The sequence below is a fragment of the Numida meleagris genome, unplaced genomic scaffold, assembly GCF_002078875.1.
Source record: "Numida meleagris isolate 19003 breed g44 Domestic line unplaced genomic scaffold, NumMel1.0 unplaced_Scaffold293, whole genome shotgun sequence".
In the NCBI taxonomy this organism is placed as follows: domain Eukaryota; kingdom Metazoa; phylum Chordata; class Aves; order Galliformes; family Numididae; genus Numida; species Numida meleagris.
Genome location: NW_018364539.1, coordinates 1 through 13846, shown reverse-complemented (window position 1 = coordinate 13846; position 13846 = coordinate 1). Strand labels below are relative to the sequence as shown.

At 43.0% G+C, this 13846-nt stretch overlaps 1 long non-coding RNA gene across 2 annotated transcripts in view; it reads left to right on the top strand.

Moving 5' to 3' along the window:
* The window catches only part of LOC110391081, a 67515-nt gene extending 54013 nt beyond the window's left edge, over positions 1-13502 (top strand). For both annotated transcript variants that reach the window (XR_002433968.1, XR_002433967.1), the window contains exon 10: positions 13266-13502. This is a non-coding gene — a long non-coding RNA (uncharacterized LOC110391081). The remainder of the gene's footprint in view (positions 1-13265) is intronic.
* Positions 13503-13846: the final 344 nt, after the last annotated feature.

Here is a 13846-nt window from a genome sequence, read left to right as displayed (position 1 = left end):
CTAGTTGACACGTTTGTGTTACTGCAAAAAACTTTTTGAACTTCTGCTTCCCCAAAGAAATGTCAGGTTTCCTCCTTGAGTGAACATCTCACAAAGATCAGCTTTGCTTGCTGCAGATGCTTCAACCAGGTGCAGGACCTATTTCTGACAATGAGGAAGGAAGGCTCACCAAGCTGTGGGGTTTTTTGGAGATTCTTGCCAGCAGCATGCTGTTCTGGCAAGGCCAATCCAGCCAGCTCTGCTGTGTTTGGGGAAAAAAGTGACCTCTCAGATACGCAGATCCTATTTCAGGGAGGCTTTCGTAGTACAAGAACTTCTCTGGGTTCTCACAAGAGCTGTGGTTCTGAATGGGAAAATTCTGGAATGTTCCCAGTCACAGACTCTACCTCCTTCATCAGCTTTGACATCTGATGCATGTCTGTGGCCTGGCCTGTGGGTACCAACATAAAGTAATGTACTCCACACATGGTAGTGAGTGGAGATTAGGCTGACCAAGTGAGAATGTGTCTCTAGTTCCTGATCATAAGCAGAAAGCTGTCTGTATTGCTGTTAAAACCTCCATGATTGTGCATGGGAATCTTGAAGATCAGCAAATGAATGTTTTTCTTCCTTTCTTTCTTCCATGCGCTGCAGTTGCTTGGTTCTCCAGATTTGATTCTTGGTGAACTTGACAAGTCTTCCTTGGGCCTGTACCCTACTGGGCTGGTGATGGATGGCATCACTAATTTATGGTGAAAGCCTTTCTTATCCAAGAAATAACTGCAAGAGAAGCCTGTGCTAATTAGTTAAACTTGTGATGAAAATAAAGTGGGGTAGAGAAAGAGAGAAGATGGGTTGCTGGAGCAACAACAGCTGTGCAGGTGCTAAATATACTGATTACAATTGTGAAATCCTTGGAGAAAGAGGATGGTAATGGCTTACTGCTGACAAAAACTGTTTCAGAAGGAAAATTTAAGTATTACATCTTTGGATGTGCAGAGTGTTACTTACGACTTTCAAAGTGAGAAAGTCACTCAGTTCTGCTTAGCAATGGGGAAATGTAATGTTAAATTTGGAAGTTGTAACAGGAGGAGGAATCGGAGAGCAGTGAGGATGATTTGACTCCCCACATTGGAAGGACTGACTTGCAACAGTGTTTGGTACCGATTTTTGCAGTGTTTGGTACTTTTCCATTAGAAACATATCCATAGAACAGAGTTGTGCAGGAGGTAGAAATAAGGATAAAGATGCGAGACACTACGTGCAGGAGGCTTCAGCCGGAATTTAGATTTCCCTGATGTTCTTTTCTGCAGTCCCTTAGTACAGAGCTATGTCCAAGAAGGTGGCAGTCTGTGACACATCCTCTTGACTTCAGCAACGGTTGATGTTAAAGTGTCTCTTACTCAGCATACTGAGGTGAGAATTTCTGTGCAACGTGTAACAAAGTAATGTGAATTTTATTCTTTGGACAAAATATCACATTTTCACATGCTGCAGACCTTGATATCACGCCTGTGCCCTTCTGGGTTCTGGCCTCAAAACACCAAAACTGGTGCAGTGTTTGGGTTCAGCTAGGATGTTTCAAAGGCTTTACAAAATGTTACTAGGATTTTCTCTGAAATAATCTGCATTTTCTGCTGGAGTTGTAAAAATAACCATATCTTTTAGAAAAGTCTGAAAGACTTCAAATGATAGAGGATACCACATGGCACACTTCGTCATGGGCTGTGGTTTAACAAACCTCTCATTTTGATCTTTTCTTTTTCCCCGAATATTTTCTAACTCCCAGAATCCCAGCCTCTGGATCTTGTTATGCTGCTTTGTTCCAGCCCTGAACTAACCCATATCTGAAATCTTGTCCCCAGTTATGTTGTGACAGGTAGGAAGTCTTGTAAAGCAGATGCTATGTAACGTGGTAAGGTAGAAGGAGCAGCCATTTATTAAAAAGAGATGTACATATGCATCCCACTGTCTGATTTGAACATCCCAGTGATAAAAGGAGCAGCACAATGAGGATGCCATTTTGCTCATCTATTCCTGTTCTTCAGTAATCTGAGAATTTGAAAGGCATAAATATGCAATGAAATCTTTATTTTTTCCAGTTCTTTTTATATCACATTGCATGATAAGAGACTCTCAAGGAGGTATTTTAATACTGGCCCTTTTTCAGTTGTTGACAACTGAAAAACATACAGCAACAATAAGCTACAAAACCTGACCATGAGGCAGTTTCTAAATAATTACTAGTGCAAGCTTGTCAATGCTTTATTAAAGTTGGGGCAATAAAATCAGCACGAGTTGTTTATCAGCTTGTTTTTGTAACTGGAACAAGTTGGAGCAGTCTGGTAAGAGGTTGTCACAGAGTATGAGAAAATGCTACAGCTATTTCTTTGGGCAGATTGTCCCTAGTGCTGGTGTTTCAGCGGAGTTTTTGCAAATCTCTCTCTTCTTCTGTGTCTTGTTGACCCAAATACAAAAGTAAAATGGGGAATGCTTACATAAAAATGATTGGAAGTTGCGTTCTGCTGGGTCCTGAGTCTGAAAGCTTTAAACAACAGCTCTCTGCAAATGCAGCCTCCAACCTCCCAATCCACCCAAAAGGTTAAGAAGAAAAAAAGACTAGTCCTTTGGTGAACCCATACCAAAATGTACATGGAAATAAAGTTCCTCTGGATGGCCTGTTAAGAAAATTCTACTTACTGAGGTTTGGAAATCCAAAGCACATTTAATTATGTCTGAATATGTAAATCACACAATCCAAAATTGAAGTGAAGGAGTTGTCATCTCTGGTAAGAGAATTTGAGAGGTGGAGCTGTTTAATGTAGAGCCGAAAAGGCTCCAGAGGAATGTATCAGTGTATACAAACACTTAATGGGGTGTTGTAGAGAAAACAGCTCTGCACTCAGTGGTGCCATGTGAAAGGACATAAGACAGTGGGCATGAAGGGGAAGGAAATTCCATGTAAACATGGAATAGCTCCATACTTGGAGCTAGCTATTCAAACCCTGAAGGGATGCATCCCTGAGCCACCAGCTCTTGCTGCCGTTGCTTTGAGCAGGGGCTTGGGCTGTACCATCTCCAGATGTGCCTTCCAGCCTCAGCCACTCATTTTGTGATCAAATGCTGTCCCAAATCAGGAATCATCTGTCTGCTCTGCCTGATTGTTACTAGGCCAACACCGTGTGGGTGGGGGTATGTGGAGTGCCATGAGCCAAAGCCTGCAGAGATAACTTGCAAAATTATGATATTAGACAGCTTTCTGTCTAAGACTTGTGTCTGTTCATTAACTAGCGCGTTTGAACCCCACATCCCTCCTAGCCAGCATCACAATATGTTCCATCTAGTCCCTTACAAAGGCCTTATCCAAAGCCAGCAGAAGTTAACGTGTTGTTTCCTACTGACTTTTGTAGACAAGGTTTCAGTTCCCAATCTTGCCTTGTCTTCTGCTGGTAGCAAGTGCAGACTAGAGACAGGGGCGTTTCCTGGCTAATGGTGGAGAGTGATGCTGCTGCTTGGGCTCTTCTGGGACAGGATCCGATGTACGCTGCTGTTCTTGGTCTGAAACTCCCCTCATTTTCAAATAGGTGGCGTTACTGTTTGGGTTATGCATTAATCATCCTCCAGAATGATTTGTCTGCAAAAACTACTGCTGTGCAGTCACTGAAAGCCCCCCCCCCTCCTCCCTGCATGTGCACGCACTCACACACCTCCCTGCCAGTCCTTTGTCTCTGGCTGGCAGCTATTTCTGAAAAACTGTCTCCTGTTTTATCTCCTGCTTTCCTGCCTTTGCTCACGTGCGCATCAACAATGTCATCTCTCTCTTTCACAGCCAAGGAACTCTCCTGCTGCCTAAAGCTGCTTTGCTTTCCTTCCCACCCCACCAACCTCTCTATCACATGCAGCTCTTGTCCTTCGCATTTCAAAGGGCAATTTATACTGTCGCCAGCCTATTTCTTTAATACGTAGCCATTTGCCACTTGCCTTTCCTTTCCAGCAGAGGCTTGTTTGGCAGCAGCCTTTGTCTTGCAGACACCTGCAAACTCCTCATTGATTTGTCTGTGTGCTGTCCCTGCGTGGTACCTGCACTGTCAGGGCTCCAGCTGTTCCATTCCTGCAGCTTTTCTCTTCTTGTGGAAAGGTGCAGGCAGGTACATCTGTGAGGCCTCTATTGTCAGCAAAACCGGTGGGCAGAGACCAGAAGCAGAGCTTTGGAGCTTTATGAGGGAATGGACACCCCAGGTTAAAATAAAGTGGACTTTTAATGTGGCCAGAAGCATAAATACCTTCCTTGCAGTCTCATCCTCATGTATATATTAAAACACAGCCCTTTTATCTAAGTACCCATAGAAAGTGCATAAGGCTCTGCTAAGGTGACTTCTGTAGCTCTATAAATACCCAGTTCCTTTCTTTCCCCTGCTTTCTTATTGTAGGAGTGAATGAATACTGCCCAGGAATGGTTAGTGCCCTGCTCCACAGCTGAATTGGCATTAAAAAGAAAAGAAGAAAAAGGGGTTGCTGTAAAATGACCATTTACTTCAAAAGAGCATTGATTGAATAATAGATCAAGCTCCACTTTGGTGCAGTGCTTTTAATGAAAGTCGAGCCTTTGCCCGCATGCTTCTACACAGCATTAACTGGAGAGACACAAATATACTGAGTGTTCTCTCTTATTTAATAGAACAGTGGTTTATTCTCCTCCGGCTTCCTCTGGTAGTGCTCATCAGCCTCTGAAAATACAAAGGTGAGACTTAATTTAAGCTCAAAGTTTGGAAGCTTTGATCAACAGAGTAGATGGGTTTATTTGGCATAAACTAACAGGCTTTAGAGTTCAGATTCCTAGCTAGAGTGAATAGGAGAAGGCTACTGTGATGCCTGGAGCAGTGCTGGCTTAGCTGGAGGGGGGCTGATTCAGTCACTCTGCACTATAGCACATGGTCTAGCTCATGCTTTCTGCGGGGTTTCCAGTGGTTTAAACTAGAGAATTTGGGATTGTGCCTCTCAATCCCAGTCTCACATCACCACAGGAAAAGTGCTTTTTTCCATTCTCCCTTGTAGTTCAGTGCTGTCAGTCCACAGAGTGTTTCTTTTGTGTTTTCTCCCAATTCCTGTTCTGTCCTCTGTGAGCCTTGCTGAAGGGCCAGTGCCCACATCACAGCACGGTATCCTCTGCCTGGAACCATGGGCTCTGTTGCTCCAGCTCATCTCCCAGCTCTGCTGGATCACCTGCTAAACTTCACCCTGCGTATTCTGAAAGCAAAAAACTAGATCACTTCTAGATTCATGGAATCATCAAATCGTTTGAGTTGGAAGGGACCCTTAGCGGTCATCTAGTCCAAGTCCTCTGCAATGAACAGGGACATAACTTGTAACTTGCACAATATTGAATTGCCCTTGACTTAATCAACATTCAATGCAAAGACACTGGGGGCATTCTTTTTTTCTCCTTTGTGTGCAGGGAGATGAAAAATGAAAATCAACCCATTCTTCGTTTTTACAGTTTTCAGATGGTGTACTGCTGTGCACGGTGAGACCCACTATTTGTTCTGCTCCCGGTTGCTGTCTATGGAAATTTGGCCATTTACATGAATGGCCATGAAATTAGGGCATAATTATTAATATAATTTGTTAGACCTGTATTGCTTTAGCCCAAATTCGAATCACTTGCTGATACCTTGAGTAGTAAACTGGCTTTGATAAATTCCTTTGCCAACATTATTTTATCATCGTAATTATTTGCTGTCCTTCTTTGAATCTGCAAATTATCTCTCACAGTTATATTTACATATGCAATAAAAACTGGATGCGTGATCCATTGTCTTGTTAACAGAAAAAATAAATAACTTGTGGAAGATTATTCTTGAATTTTGGCACAGCCATTATATATATATATATGAAACAAGAAGAAAGTTATTGTGTATATGATGGGTTCTTAGAAGGCCTAAGTATGGTACAAGTTTGAGGTGCAACTCTTAACATACACACTGCTGACGTCTGAGGCTATTTTTAAGCCACATTGCAATTCCAATTCTGATATGAATAGATTTTTTTTTGTTGAATCATGTGCTAATAAAATATCCCCCTATAAAAAGAGCGTTAGTAGCTTAGCAAACAAATCTGCCTGCGTGAAACAGTAAATGGAGGTACATCAATCACTTTTTATGATTATGATTGCAACATGGCAAAAAAGTAATGTACTAAATAAATGTTGAAATTGATGGATTTACCCTTTATAGCTTATAAAAATAAAGGCTTGTGAGGTGCATGTATTTTCAGTATTGTTGGCAAATTACTTTCATATTTTGGATACAAATATGACAAAATCAGATGTAGAATTATTGCCACCCATTTTTACTTCAAAGCATGTGTAAAACTGCTGATTGGCAAGGACCACTAATCACATCTAGAATAGAAGCACACATAAAGGAGTATTTCAATATATGTGTCTCGGAGAGTGCTCTACAATCCTTGTAATTAATTTTCTACATTTACTGATGAACCAGGCCTTTTGGTTGAGAACATGAACGAAGTAAAGAATCTTAAAGTCTCATGCAAAAGTGCTAAGGTAAAAGTTAGCAAAATAAATTTGAATTTCCTTTAATTTTGTAATTGACCCATGAGCCTCCACATCACCTCTGAGATTTGACGACAAATCACACTTTACGTACTGCACAGTAAATAATTCATGAGCATCCTTCACCCTGGCAGAAGTTGAGACAGACTGTTGCAGAAGTGTAACTGTAAAAAATCTAAAAAAATGAAAGTCATAGTTGAAGTATGTTATGAAATAGAAATGGGTTGAAATGAACAGATTACAGATTTCTTCTGAATGACTAACCCAGCTTTGATACTTACAGTGGGGTACGTTCTGAAACAAAGAATAAGGGCAATAGCTGTGGGTTCCCCCCCTCCTTCTCTCATCCTGAGCTAAGACACAACCTAGCCTAAGCACTGGTAGGACAGAAGAGGTATGTCTTAATCTCTTCTAGGTTTGTCCATCCTCTTCTCAGTCTCCCAAATCTAGTGGCTGATCTTCAAGTTAGATGTGGTGAATGACTTACTAGTGCTGTGGTAGTCATTTGCTACAGTTTTTAGACAGCTTCCAGCCCAGAACACCCCAGTGGCTCAAAGAGTGAGGAGATCTTGCCTATGACTGTCTGTGCTTGGCTGCCTCAGTGTGCCTTCAGAGCTTCCTCAGTATGCTTCCTCTGAGCCTTCAGTTTGATGTGAAACTTCCCTATATCTCTGTTAATCTTGTGCAATGCTGTGTGGGGAGCCTGGCATGTCCTAAAGGAGTCTTTGTTTCAATGTGAGGGAGCAATACTTGGGTACCTGGAAATATCTTTTGGGCGTTGCTGTTCTTCTGCTGTGTTCTGATCTTTTAGGATAAGAAGCCCTATTCTGCCGTAAGCCAAGGCTTGTTTATTGTGCTGAAGAAACATGAAAGACAACAAGGAGTTCTTGGGTTGAGGAAGAAAGGAAGAAGGGTCTACCCATGACCCTAACCAAGTATATATGTAATGGCTGGATCAGTTTGTAAGGCATCTGCACAGAGTAATTACACTTATTAGCCCACCAAGGTACTCTTTGCCAGCCTCCCCGCATGGTACTGAAGAGAATCAATTCCATGTAGAAGTGATATGTATAGACTGCAATTTTCTCTTGGGAAATAATTTATCTTCGGATATTGTCTTGCCCATATCCACCAGGTATACTTTCCATAGATGTGATTGTGGTGCAAGGCATTCACAATGCTGCATGAATGCTATGGTGTAGTATGTAGCTGGAGCGGGAATTCTTCCAGGTTTTGATCTGAAAGAATGTTGTGTCATCAAAGAAAGCTATTGGAATAAACTACTCTGTCCCTTACCCACAAAGGAGAATGTAGAAAAATGTTAGAGAACACAACCTTGGGTAGGATGCTGGTTTGCTTTGCCTTGTATGTGAGATGTGCAGGGATGTCTCAGTGCAGAAATCCGTTTGCTACTGGGAAGAGCTGTTTGTGCCCAGACTTGCAGTAATACGCTCTGGAAGACATCCTTGGTTGTCACATACTTTTGCATAAATATGCAGAGACCTTTCCAGATGCAGTGGACAGAATGAACAGAGGCAAACTGCATCCCTCATCTGTGTTTCTGCTAGCTTTGTACAGGTTTTGAGAGGTCCATCTGTCTAGGGGCTTCATTGGTCTCCATTTACCTCATATCGTATTGTAGTCTGCACCAGATCTCAGCCCTGAAATACTGCAAGGAATAGAGGGGCAGTGATTGTCTCCACTTACAGTCAGGTAAGCTGAGATCCCAGTCAAATTCAGACAACTGCCACCTCTGTTCTGTAGACCTATGTAAGTTCAGATAAAGTATGACTTGTACCTGTGGCGAACAGCATAGCATCATTGCATAATCATGAGTTGACATATTTCATGCTCCCAGGTGTGCTCTATATGGCTCTTCTCCTTTCCTGTTTTGTTACATGCTCATTATCCCACTGAGTCATGGCCTCATGAGGGCTGCTTTCTTGATCTTCTTGCAGCGACAGGTGAATTCTTGGCTGCTCTTGCTCAGTGTGACAATTAGTGATGCTCTATGTGTGAACAAGGGGAAAACTGGAACCAGGTAATGACTCAAAGGTACAATGTGTTTTCTGTCTCGATTCTGAAGGGACAGAAGCTGAATGTCTTATACATAGGGTTTGTGACCAAATAACAGCATAGCCCTGAGCTGCTACTCTGCCCAACCTTTTATTGAACATCCTGTATAGGCTAGTACGGGTGACATGATAACTATTTCACTGTGAAAAGCTGAAGCATGAGTTAACCTTTGAATATGTCTAATAATACCTATAAAAAGGCAGGAGAGGAAAATTTCAGCCCCTGCATTGAAGACCTGATAGTACAGCTGACAAATGGCAATTAATTATGTCCTGGTGTTTGGCTGTACATCATAGCCCCTTACAATTATTGTTCATTTTTTACACTGTGGCAATCAATGAATGTTGCATTCAATGCACTGAGCACTTTGAATGAATTCAGAGGAAATCAGCAGAAATTCTAAGGTAAATAAATATGGACTCTACTCTTCAGGGTAAGTCCCAATATATATGAAAGTCTTCCTTTGTTTAAATTCCTTTATCTTCCTAGATCTTCAGTATTCCATTTGTTATTCATACTTCCCTGTAAGGATGCCCAAATTCAGACGGCATATTTGGGTATTCCCTCTTTCTTGGCAAGTACCACTCTGAGGGGACATGGTAAACACACCTGAGCATATAAGGTGTGAACTGTAGAAATGAGAAAAGGATAACAACTCATTTGGGAAAGGAATCCACTGCTCCCAAAAGCTATTTAAATGCTGCCTGTCAGATGCTGGAAAGGCACCACCATGCCATTTAGCTGGGATGGGATAGCTGTATCCAAAATGCCAAGTCAAAGGCCTTTAAAAACCAGAAATGTGGGCTCCTTAGTAATATATACAACCTTCTAGGACCTCTCTTGGTTTGGAAATGGTGATGAGTTTTCAGTGAAATGGCTTTATTTCTCCACAATAGAAAAATCCACTTTCAGGCTTTTAGCTAATGTTTGGATGTGTAATGAAGCAGTGAATATAGTTGATATAGACAACAGAGAGTCGGGGCTGAAGGGGCAGGGGATTCCAGCATGAAAACTGACTGCCTTTTGCCACTTGAATAGCAGAAACTCTTCATTAGACTGAAATATCATAGGGGGCTGCTGTTATAATTTTCAGCCACTAGCAAACTGTCTGAGTCTTACAAGGAACTTGATTCAACCAACTAGACAGCATGGAGCCTTACAGCATGGAGCCTTAAGGGCTGTACAGGGAACTTCTTGACTCAGACACCTAGCTTAACGACTGGCTGAGAATGAAAGAATGGAGCCTTAACGACCCAAATTAGAAACTGTAGGATCTGTGGACCCTCACTCTGGAAGCAGAGTCTGCTGGTTGGAAAAGACCTACAAGATCATCCAGTCCAGCCATCCACCTACCACAAGTAACACCACTAAACCATGTCTCTCAGCACCATATCTAAACATTTCTTGAACACCTCCAGGGTCGGTGACTCAACCACCTCCTTGGGCAGCCCATTCCAGCGCCTGACCACTCTTTCAGAAAAGTAGTACTTCCTAATGTCCAGCCTAAATCTCCCCTGGCATTGCGAGGCCTTTCCCCCTCATCCTGTCACTAGTTACAAGAGAGAAGAGGCCGACCTCCAACTCACTACAACCTCCCTTCAGGTAGTTATAGAGAGCAATAATGTCTCCCCTGAGCCGCCTCTTCTCCAGACTGAACAATCCCAGCTCCCTCAGCTGCTCCTCATAAGGTCTGTGCTCCAGACCCCTCACTGGCTTTGTTGCCCTCCTCTGAACAAGCTTCAGGGCCTCAATGTCTTTCTTGCAGTGAGGGGCCCAAAACTGGACACAGTACTCAAGGTCCAGCCTCACCAGTGCTGAATACAGAGGGACAATGACTTCCCTACTCCTACTGGCAACACTATTTCTGATGCAAGCCAGGATGCCATTGGCCTTCTTGGCCACCTGGGCACACTGCTGGCTCATGCTCAGCTGAGCATTGACCAATACCCCCAGGTCCGTTTCCTCTACACAGTCTTCCAGCCACTCTGCCCCAAGCCTGTAGCATTGCCTAGGGTTGTCGTGGCTGAAGTGCAGGACCCAGCACTTGGTCTTGTTGAACCTCATCCCATTGGCTTCAGCCCAGAGATCGAGCCTGTCCAGATTTCTCTGTAGAGCCTTGCTACCCCCAGGCAGATCGACACTTCCTGCCAGCTTGGTGTTGACTGCGAACTTAATGACAGTGCTCTCAATGTCCTCATCCAGGTAATCAATAAAGATATTGAAAAGGACAGGCCCCAAATGTCTCCTAGTGGCTGATTAACATCAGAAAAGGAGGATGCAGGACCACCAGAGATCCTGCTCAAAAACTCCCAAGTCTTCTGGACACAAGTGGGACAGTCTCAGACCAACTGGACTATGTAACGATGAACACGCACATTCACCTTTGTCTACCCTCCAGCCACAGAACAAAACTCCAGACTCAAGACAATGGTGGATCCAGGAGTGGTGAAATACATCTACCTCTAAATCTCTCTTTTTCTCTCTTTCTCCTTGTTCTTCTTCTCTTTCTTCACAATCTTCTTCTAGTCACTTTTCTGCAGTAGCCAGTTGCCTAAAATTGCCTTGTTGATAAGGAAATAACACTTATGCCAAGTACCCTTATCCATGATGCTTACTCATTGTTAGAAAATTGCCTAATTTTGCCTCAAAGTAGTTGATTATTTGTTAGAAAGCTCAATAAATTGCTGCGCTCTAATTCCCCAGAGAGCAGGAAGTGCCCTATTCGGTGTGATTCCAAAGATTCACTCTACTTAGAACCTACCTTATTAAAGCAATGTACAGGTGTTCTGGACAGGGTGCACACGCTGCATGTTTGTTGTACTTCTATTGTGCATCTCTTGAATTATATTGAAGGCTGACTGAGCTGCACTAGCTTCTGTTGGAAGTCATCTGACTCAGTGCACTCTAAAACCGATATAACTCTGTAAACCTATTTAGCCTTCCCATTTGGGAATGCATTCTGTTGGACATAACAGCTTGATGTTCATTAAAATTAAAGACAGAAAATTGCGTTAGGTAATGCACTGCTTTCCCCTTGGCAGTGTAGGTCTGGCACCTCCTTGGTGTTCCAGTGTGACCTGTTGTGTTGTTATGAGAAGTAGTAATTTATTTTCTCATGCTATTGGGATGTTTTTTTTCTCTGATTTCTCCCTGTGCTTCTTGTTCATGGTCATCACTCAGTAGATCTTGCCTCATTCAGTTTCCTTTGGGAGCAGGGAATACCTACATTGAAGAATTTTATACCTGTTAATGTTCCATCTAGCATATAACAATTGTCAATTCAGGGTATTGGAGTCAATCATTTATATTCTAAGCCAAAGAAAGAGGCAGCTGTCTAGGTACAAACAGTTCTTACAAGGTGGCCATCACTGTGTCAGTTTTAAAAAACTCTAAAATAACATCATTAACACTTGTTTTGAAGACACTGTGTTTGAAAACCATAGAACTCTGTTTCCAGTGTTGTGCGTACTCACTAGTTGGATCGGTAAATAAGTTTTTTTTTCAACCCTGTGCAAGTCTGACCTACCTCAAGTTCTGAACCAGGCAGATTTCAGTTGAGAAGGAGAAACCGGAAGACAGTAGCAGTCTTAGAAATGTTGAATGTGGAAGCTGGTCTTTATAAAGTTGTAGCCCTAGAACTACGTAGATCAAAGATGCAGAGAGGCAGTAGTTAAATATTGACATAAATAGACCCTACAGAACATTGGGATTGACCCAATCAATCATAGAATCATAGAATGGCGTGGGTTGAAAAGGACCTCAGAGATGATCGAGTTTCAACCCCCCTGCTGAGTGCAGGGTCGCCAACCACTAGACCAGGCTGCCCAGAGCCACGTCCAGCCTGGCCTTGTATGCTTCCAGGGACAGGGCATCCACAGCCTCCCTGGGCAACCTGTTCCAGTGCGTCACCACTCTCTGAGTGAAAAACTTCCTCCTAATATCTAACCTAAATCTCCCCTGTCTCAGTTTAAAGCCATTCCCCCTTGTCCTATCGTTATCCACCCTCATGAACAATCATTCCCCCTCCTATTTATATGCTCCCTTCAAGTATTGGTAGGCCACAATGAGGTCTCCCTGGAGCCTTCTCCAAGCTAAACAAGCCCAGTTCCCTCAACCTTTCTTCATAGGAGAGATGCTTCAGCCTCTGATCATCTTGGTGGCCCTTCTCTGGACTTTTTCCAAGAGCTCCACGTCCTTCTTGTGCTGGGGGCCCCAGGCCTGGATGCAGTACTCCGGATGGGGCCTCACAAGAGCTGAGTAGAGGGGGACAGTCACCTCCCTCTCCCTGCAGGCCACTCCTCTTTTAATGCAGCCCAGAGCATAGTTGCCCTTACGGGCTGCCAGCGCACACTGCTGGCTCATGTCCAGCTTCTCGTCCACCAGCACCCCCAAGACCCTCTGCAGGGCTGCTCTCAAGGAGCAAATGTACCCTTAGTGTTAAGCTGGCTGATGGTGTTGTACCCCAGGTGCAGCTGATGCATGACATGAAAGAAGGAATACACTGTAGGGGTTGTTTTGTTTTGTTTGATTATTTGTATTTGCTTCTGGAGACTTGTTGCTAAGCAATTGGGGAAGCAGTAAAGCAAAAGCTATGAGGCATAATTCACTTTTTAAACAATGAAAATCTTTGCAATTTCAGAAGAAGCTGCAGCAATAATACATAACATCAGAAAGGAGAAACTCCACGGAACATCAATAGAACATTACTCAGGCTTTTTTTTAAGAGAACCAGAAGACTGATGACTCTGTGCTGATGTAGAATTGAGTTACAATCACTGATATCAATCATTTCCACACCAAGGCATGAAGTACCTATAACCACAGGGAAGACAGAGAGGTGAGCACCTGCACACACTCATTCGGCAGATTTATTTCACCAATCTAACTTTATGACATCAAAACTGGTGATAAAGATTTACAATTTGCAGGTAGAGTAATTTTCTTAATTCAATTTGTATGAAGTTAGATGTTTGCAGCTCATTTTTCTAATGTTTTTGAAGTGTGCTAATAATCATGTGTGTGGTGGTGGCTTTTGCCTATTGATTAGCATGCTTCAGACCAGCCCATTCTGTGCTGTAGCCCATTCTGTGCTCTAGGCCAGCCCATTCTGTGCTGTATCCCATTCTGTGCTCTAGCCCAGCCCATTGTGAGCTCTATACCATTCTGTTCTCTAGCCCATTCTGAGCTCTATCCCTTTCTGTTCCCTAGCCCATTCTGAGC